This window comes from Psammomys obesus, unplaced genomic scaffold, assembly GCF_907164565.1.
Source record: "Psammomys obesus unplaced genomic scaffold, mPsaObe1.curated_primary_1811, whole genome shotgun sequence".
Taxonomy (NCBI): Eukaryota; Metazoa; Chordata; class Mammalia; order Rodentia; family Muridae; genus Psammomys; species Psammomys obesus.
Window position 1 is genome coordinate 3,961,774 of NW_026596125.1, and position 9,359 is coordinate 3,971,132.

The window sequence follows — 9,359 nt, forward strand, 5'->3', positions numbered from 1 at the left end:
TACAGCTAAATACCCATTCTTACTTGTACTTCTGAGGAAGAAGTGGTCCAGAGCTTAGTGGTCGCATACAGAGGACACAGGCTTGCAACTCAAAATGCCGTGAAGGAAGAGGCATCGCATGGAGATTTTTGAGAACTGGCCATAAAAGGGGGGTCCGAACACATCTGGGGTCCCTGGAGAGAGACACTGAAAGGCCAGAAGCCGACAGGGATGGATGCCAGGGAGGGCTGTGCCCCCTTAGAGAACGGGGGAGTCTAGGACCTGTCTGCAGGGGTTGTGCAAAGGCAGGGCCGGCTCCTAGCAGTGGTTCTGTGGGCCGCAACTCCACTGACAGACTTCTAGCTCTGAAAAGATTTACATTACGATTCATAACAGTAGCAAAATTACAGTTATGTGGGAGCAACAAAATAATTTATGGTTGGGGGTTCACCACAACACGAGAGCTGTATTAAGGGGGCGCAGCATTAGGAAGGGTGAGAACCACTCTCCTAGAGAAACATGACAGACCCCACCCAGGGACCCCGAGCAAAGCCAATTCCTGTTTGTTCTTAGCAAAGTTCCTTGTGAGGAAACTTTTGGGTTGTAGAAAATAAGACAAACCATAACTACCCAGTTTCTTTTTAGGGCCACCTGGTGCTGTGCAGAAGGGCTGCTTTTCTTTTCATCCGCCTTGTGCTTCAAATGGCTTATATTCCATCTCAGCCAGAAAAATAAAAAACCAAGCCAGGCGTGGTGGCAGCTCATACCTGTAATTCCAGCACTTGAGAAGTAGAGGCAGGTGGATCTCTGTGAGTGTGGGTCCAGCCTAGTCTAAACAGAGAGGGATTCCAGGCAGCCTCAGCTACGTAGTGAGGAAACAAAGCAAGTGAAAAAAAAAAAAATAGCCAAACAAATCTCCTTTATTACCAACACCCACAATACACCAAGCCTGTCCCACAGAGAGAGGCTGAACTCAAGCAACATTTTTAAATTTAATTTTTTCCATCTTATTTTTATGTGTATGGGTGTTTTGTCTGCAGGCCTATTTGGGTACCACGTATGTACCTGATGCTGTGAGGGCTAACAGAGGACATCAGATCCCCTGAAACTTGAGTTATACAGTTGTGAGCTGCCATGTGAGTGCTGAATCGAACCCTGGTCCCTCTAGAAGGTAGCCAGAGCTCTTAACCAAGCCATCTCTCCAGTCCCAGAATAGCATTTCTTTAAAAATCCACCCATTTTATGTACCTGCCGAAGATACATCTCTTCCTGTTTCCATAAAGAAATAAGAAAGGGAGGAGATACTTGGGTTCTGAATGAAGGAACTAACGAGCTGGCAATACAGTACTGAAGACAATTTTGTTTTTGTTTTGTGGGTGTGAGTGTTTTGTATGCCTGGTGCTTGAGGAGGCCAGAAGAGGATGCTAGCTCCCTTAAGACTGGAGTTACAGTTGTGAGCTGCCAGGTGGGTGCTGGGAATTGAACTCAGATGCTCTGAGAGAGCAGCCAGGATCACTAAGCCACCTCTCCAAGCCCTGGAGAGAATTGTGTAGAAAATATTTATTATAACCTGACCTATGTAAGGACACAGCATATATTTACATCTTTAGTTTTTCTTCCTTATCAGTAAGAAAGAAAAACAAAAAACAACATTTCTCCAAGGAACAGAACCGAGATTCCTCATTTGAATGGAATTATTTTTTCTTAAAAATATCTTAATGGTTGTTTCTTGTGTGTGTGTGTGTGTGTGTGTGTATGTGTGTGTGTGTGTGTGTGTGTGTGACTATATGTGAGCCTGTGTGTGCCACAGAGCTCCTGTGGAGCCAGAGACCAACGTACAAGAATCAGTTCTCTCCTTCCACCGCGTGAATTCCAGGGATGGAACTCTGACCTTCGGGCTTGGCAGAAGCGCCTGTACTCACAGAGCCATCTTGCTGCCTCCTAGAAGGGATTTTAAAAATTTAATGAAGCTGAGCACAGAGACTCCCACTGTCAGCTCAGCACTCGGAATGCTGAGACAAGAGGGTCTTGAGTTTAATAATACATAATGAGACACAAACAAAACAAAACAAACACAAACACACACACAAATCTTATAGGCCATCTGTTTTCTTGTCATGGTTGTTCTCATTAATGGAGCAAGATAATAAAGTTTATGTTTTTCTCTGTAAATAATGTTGGTTGTTCTCCTTGGCATGTGTCATAATGACGATTAGAGGTGGTCACTATCACCCTTAGCTTATAAATGAAGAGCCAGGGCTCCATGAGGTTGGCTCGCCTCATCTTCCCTGACCTTCCCACAACTTAATCATTCTTTTTACTGTTTGTGTCAGAACACCATTATATATATATGAGGCAAGCAACTATGTTTCTAAAGAGGCCCTTGGACTTCTGAGCCTCTTGCTTCCATCTCCTGAGCACTCGACTGTATGGATCAAAGCCCTGCATGCTAGGCAAGCATCTGCCAGAGGAGCTACATCCCAGCCCAGAAACTGCTGATATGATGCATACCATCTTTCTACTTTTTGATTCAGTGTTTACTTAAACTCACTCTCTTTGTTTTGGAAGAGAAAATTCGTATGACACCTCCAAGTGTGAAACCGGGTAGTGATCACTGCATGTTATCGTCAGAATAAACACAAAAGAAGCAAGCTGATACTAGACTCTGGTTCTGAGCGTGAGGGCCGCTCTTTCCTGTGTTAAGTAAATAAATAACTAAGAAGCACTAAGCTATCCTGTGTTGGGGGCGAGGCTGCCCTGCCCGTCTATTCCATTCTGTGTAAAACTGGTGATTCAGAGGATGTCTCGCCCTGGGGGCTCCGGAATAGGAGCAGCACGTGGACCAGCCACGCAGCACACACTGGCAAATGACTTATTCCCAAGAGTGGAAAGTGGAGACCTTGTAGAGTTGTCTGGTTGGGTTGAGACTGTAGGCTTAACAGGGAAAACAGGCCCAAGGACCTAGACACACCATAGCAAGGAAAGAATGTAAACTTCCTCCCTTGGACCCAAAAGGAGAGAGATACTTAAGCTTGGAGATGGCAGAGCTCTGACGGTCTGGTATGTATCAAGGACCTACCAGGAGGGAACGCTCAGCTCTCTCAGGGCCTGAAACTCGGATCTATCAGAGCACTGAAAGCAGGTACTCAGTTGCCGCGTGCTTACCCTCCTTGTCAGTCTGGACCGGCTCCGTCTGTCTGCCCGTTCCTTCGTCTGGGCCTCACCCAGCCCTTCTGCCTCTCCAACTGGGCTCAGCTTTGCTGTGATGGCAGCCGCTGCAGTGTCCCAGCTTCTTCACCGCAGCGTCTTCTTCACTGCAGCTGTGCTTTAGTGTCTCTCAGCTTCCTGGCTGTACAGTGCTTCAGAAACCTCCTAAACTTGGCCGTGGCCGCTTAGCCCTTCACAGCCATTCTGCAGTCACATGCATGCATCTGGATATAGATGTACTTACTGAATAAAGCATAATGTGTAACCTGAACATTAATGATAATAATTAATTGGAATATTGGAATAAAAGAACTTGTGTTATTGTTTAATGATAACCATATTTTACACACACACGCACACATACACCTTCAGCCTCCATCTTCCAGAGAGCCCCAGACTGATCCACCAGTCACCATGACGGTTTCCCAACTTGTGTTATTGAAAGTCGATACCCAAATGTACACGTGACCCAAGAGTCACAGCTAGTCTGCCTCTAAGCTGGGAGAACACAAGCCTGTAGACCTGTTAGTCACCTGGTCCTCTCCTGGGAGAGACTGTGAGAACGAAAGACAACGAAAGAAAAAGTGGAGAGAGATTTTTAGACCCTGCTCTGCAGGGTACCTGGATCCAACTATGTCTGAAGATGTAGTTACCTATGACATAGAGGCTAATCCGAAGTGAAAGTTGCTGCAGCATGAGGAAAAGGACTTAGTACACTTTTAAAGATGATTCTTTATTTATATTTATTTCTCATTTGAGATAAGGTCTCACTATGAAGACCAGGCTGCATCAAACTCACAGAGATCCTCCTGCCTCTCAGTTGCTGGGATTAAAGGGGCGTGCAGCACCGTGTCCAGCCAAAACATTTTGTTTTTATTTGTGTATCTGAATGGGGTGTGTGTGTGTGTGTGTGTGTGTGTGTGTGTTCTGGATCTGGAGTTACAAGCTCCCCAAGGTGAATGCTGAGAACTGGTCCCAGGTCCTCTGAAAGTACAGCAAGCTCTCCTAACTGCTGAGCCAACTCTCCCGTCCTGGCTCATGACTTTTAATGTTTTTTCCTAACTTGGGATATGAAAAACAATTACAAGTTCTCAAAGATGGAGGATGGCAGGCATTTTCTTCTAATTGGCCTTATTAGAAAATAAGTTACTCCAAAAATAGTTAGTGGGTCCTTTAACTTGCCAGTAAAATTGTTTATTGGTCTGTGGAATAATAAAATAATTTTATGGGTTAGTTATAAGCTAGAGTGTATATAAACGTTTGGGTATTTTGAAAGAGGAATACAGTTGTGGTCCTCTTGTTTCTTAGCCCGTTTTGGCTTGATCTGATTTCAGAGAGGATTTAAGGAGACTCCTCAAGTCCTTTGCTCTCATGCTCAGCATGGTGTCTCCGGGCCCCAGGCCTGGCTAGGGATAGTCTAAGGGAAGTCAAAGAGGCCTTTTCCCTCCCCACAAGGGGAACATGGAGCCAAGGAACAGTTTTATTTGTCTGTTCCCAGGACTGCACGTAGAAGGCCAGCAGAGTGTCAGCAGGAACAGGCAATAGCTCACGCTGAAGAGGCTCTCTGCTTTTTGAGCCCAGGCTGCTTGTGTCCAGGTCTCAGCAGACTCTACCTGCAACCCAGCCAGCCACAGAGAAACTTAGCCAGTGTCAGAGGAAAAGAAAAGTCGGGGAAAGACCCAGGAAGGGAAGAGGCGTGGTGAGGACCATTAATTACATCACTGACAGGTGAGGGGAAGCCTTTCCGAATGGTGAAATTTAACTTTTAGGAGGAGGGAGGGGACTGGTGTTTGCTTAGGCATCTGCCCAGCAACATTCCTCAAGGTTAAACAGAATCTGAATGAAGCCAGTGTCCCAGCAACCCTGAAGCCAGACTCCGCAAGGGGGAGGGCCACTAGAGTGCAGACTGGGTGCTGGGAACGTAGTAGGGCAGCTCATGCAACACCATCCTCCCCCCACAGGGACTTCAGCTTCTTCACGGCTGATGCCAGATTTGCTAGAGCCAGGCGGCCCCACTTTGCAGAACCTTGTTTTGGGGGTGGTCAGGTTCCCGGTGTTTCCTGTTGCCACAGAAAAAGTGCGTTTTAGTCTGTGGTTTGGGTGGCCCGCCCTCCCATGCTGGGTCAGACCTGGAGCGTGCTGATACGGTGGTGGGGATAGTGAGAGCACACAGGCCTTTTACATAGCAGGTGTTCCTGCTAGAGACAGGAACAGGCCGTTCCCCGCTACGGGATCCTCGGGTCTGTGACTCCTTTGGCCTCTTCCTTAATCATCCTGTCGCTACACTTGCCTGTTTTCAGTCTCCAGGCGTCTCTTTTCAGATACAGATCCTTTTGAGTGTCTTTACATGCTAAGTTGTTTTAGTCTTTGTTTCCCCCTCCAAATTTGTCCAGCTCCAAGAAGGTAGGAACCATGTCTCTCCGGTTTGCTCACTATTTGCCCACCATCCAAACAGGGCGCCATCCATGTGTGACACTCAACTCTCTACCAAATGAACAAATACTGTTTTACCATGGTCTGTTCTTGTCGACCTTCCCACACTTTTAAAAAAGATTGATTTACTTGTATGCTTATGGGTGGTTTTGCCCGTGCGTGTGTGTCTGTCTGAACACCATGTACATGCGGCGCCCACAGAGACCAGAAGAGGCTATCAGAGAATCCGGATGACTGCGAGCTGCCAAGTGGGTGCTGGCTACCAAACTCGGGTCCTCTGGAAGAGCAGCAAGTGCTCTTAACCTCAGGACCATCACCCCTGCCCCCAGCACTTCTGACAGCAAACATGTTTTTCCCCCACACTAACAACCAGTTCTTCAGCCCTCTAACAGGCTCCCCAGGAATTTGATTCTGTTATGTCACTGACTACTTCCTAGGAACTGATCTTGGGTCCCCTGAAGAGCAGCAAACGCTTTTCATCATTAAGCCATCTCTCTGGCTGCTTCTGGACTGAATGGAAAGGTGAAAGAGTGTTGGGTGCGCACATTCATTGCTCTCTCTCCGTGGCTATGGAGCGGAGCGGCTGTCTCAAGCACTGGCTGCTGGGACTTGAACTGTGAGTCAGAATAAGGCCGATCTCCCTTAACTGCTTTTGTGAGTTTCTTTTTCTTTCTTTCCTTCTTTCTCTCTCTCTCTCTTCCTTTCTTTCTTTCTTTGTCTCTTTCTTTCTTTCTTTCTTTTTTTCTTTCTTTCTTTCTTTCTTTCTTTCTTTCTTTCTTTCTTTCTTTCTTTCCTTCTTCTTCTTCTTCTTCTCCTCTTTTCTTTAATCATGGAAACAGGTAAATAAATGAAGACACTCATTCCTTGCCCTATCCTGGAGTAAAAGGTCACACTTACAGGATTAAAAAGATAGGTCAGCAGGAAAGAACACATAGCTATAACCAGAATTCAGTTCCCAGTGGCAGTTCACAAGTACCTGTAACTTTACTTTTGGGGATATGATGCCTTTGGCTTTCATGGACACTATTGTCATGTGTACACACACACTCTCTCTCTCTAATGTAAAATTTTTTCAACTCAAAGTAAAACCTTTAAAATGTATTAGTAGGACAGGAACATGGTGGTGCATGCCTTTAATCCCAGCACCTAAGAGGCAGAGGCAGGAGGATTTTTGTGAGTTTAAGGCCAGCCTGGTCTACATAGTGAGCTTCAGGGCAGCCAGGGCTACACAAGAGACTCTGTCTTGGGAGCTGTAGAGATGCCTCAGAGGTTAAGAACACTGGCTGTTCTTCCAGAGGTCCTGAGTTCAATACCCAGCAACCACATGGTGGCTCAAGCCATCTATAATGAGATCTGGTGCCCTCTTCTGGCGTGCAGGTGTACATACAGACAACATTGTATATACAATAAATAAAATAAATCTTAAAAAAAAAAGAGACCCTGTCTCAAAAAACAAACAATCAAGATGTATTAACAGAACACTAGCTTCCACCAACCCAAAAGCCAAAAACACCATCAGTGATCACTGGCAAGCTAAAGAAGTGCTCTCCCCTTCACTGTGACCTGCCTGGTGTCTTACCAGTGTATTCAGAAAGTTGCCTTTTCCTTGTTTTGTGACCACACAAGTTCATAACCCTTTCTGTGCTGGAACCTTCGATTTTGGGTGATGTGAATCCATGTTTCAGGAACACAGCTCAATTATCTCCCTCATAGGGGCAAGAAGAGCGGTTTTGCATTGACACATCCATCACTCAAAGCTCAGTGGGTTTTAGAAAACTTGAGGCCAGGAGACCAAGGCCAGGTGCCCATTTATCGGGTCAGAATCGAACGCTGGATTCCTATCCAGGATCTAACTAGAGTGAGTTGACTCCACAGTGCCAGGATCTTACAGGTTAGAATTGATTTTCAAGCCATGAGAGGCAGTTGGGCAACTCTGCTCTCTTGCTTCACTTTTTCTTCTACCTGACAGTGAGTCTGACTCTTCGGGGAACACAGAAGCGCTCCTGTTGGAAGCCATGCAATACCACCCAGTCTTGGCACACTCAGTACCCACAGCTGTGAAGCCGTGACGTCCACAGCCCCTGACAGGCAGTCTGGTGCAAATATGGGAAGAAAACAACAGCTGTTCAAAGGCTGAAGTCCCCGCTAACTTTAGGTAAAGTCCACTACACCTGATCTCTTCAACCCTGTTGTACAGTGCCATTGAGACGGCTCGGAGTGAAGGCAGCTTGTTGACAAGCCTGATGACCTGGGTTCAAGTCTCAGGTCATCATGCTGAAGCAGTGAACCAGCTCCTGACTGTCCTCTGACCCCCACATGCCATTGGTATGTACACACACAATGGTAACTCAGTATTTTCTTAAACACGGTGGATTTTGTTTTCTGTGATCTGGGGTAGCTCCAGCACTGGGATGTTACTCTGTCTGAAAAGCGGGTATCCTCCTGCCTCAAGTAGGAGGAGGAATCACTTGACCATAAAACACTCAGTTTAGAATGGACAGTGCCACAAAGACCCAGAAATCAAGGGGGACTCTAGCACATGAGGTTGACAGCTGTTTCAGAGACAGGATGGTCCCAGCGCAGCCTCTCAGGAAACTGTGGCTTCCAAGATCATCCATCACCAAGCCTGGTATCCAGATGTTGCTACGGTGGCCGGCCTGAAGAGTGCCGGCCCTCTGAGGAAGGAGGGGCAGGGGTTGCTTTCCCCCTTCACTGTTTTATGAGAGGCTCACTTTTAGTCTCCACAAAGTCCGAGTTAGGCAGATAATATCTCCGTGTTTTTTTTCTTTTCTTTCTTTCTTTTTTTCTTTTGTTCTTGTTGCTGTTTTGATGAGTAATTCACTTGGAGAAGGTGGTTTGTTGTTGTTGTTTTAACACAGAAAATAAAGATCAGAGTTACAACTGAAACTCAGGTCGGTCACAGTTCAAAACCCATGCCACTCACTGTGACATCATACAGCAGCAGGAGGCAGCAGCCTTTCAGGCTGGCATCCTGTACGGAAGAGCTCTTTAAATGGCTAAGTTATAAACCAGTCACGCAGATGCCAAGTCAAAGCTGGAGGACCTTTTTCCGTGCCGTGCCTGCTCTGCCCACTCCTACCCCATGACTTCACATCAGTCTTTCTGTGTTTCACATTGTTATAACACAATCCCTGAGGCTGGATAATCTACAAAGTAAAAAGGTTTATTAGCGGCTGCAGAGTCCTAACAACACGACACCTGTATCCGGGCAAAGGCCTTATGCCTGCTCCCAACATGGAGAAGTGGGAAGGAATCACCCAGAAGCTGAAGGGGTATTTGGAAGTGACCCATTCAAGTTCATTACTCCGGGACACCAGCACTGATTTATTTGGGGGCGGGCAGGGGCTTGTGACCTAATTATCTTGCATTAAGCTCCACCCCTTACAGTTTCCATCGCCCCAGTGCCGCCACCACCCCGGGGACCAAGCTGCTAGTGCACAAAGCTGTAGGGAAGACGTGCAGCTGTGTATGAGGCACAGCTCTCCTTCAGGACACACGGAGTTTTCATGCCTTGGCCAGAGCCTGGCTGCTCTGTACAACGTTGTGCTTTAATCTCACAACTTTGGACTTGGGATAGGCCTTCCGGTTGGGGTGAAGCTTGAGTGTTTCAGCCTCAGGGTGGCAGGCAGAAGAGATCTGAGGAGGGAAGTCACAAGGAGCTGATGGGAGGTGTTCTGGGTCTGCAAGTGTCTCTGCCATTGCCTCTCTGAGGCTGAGTC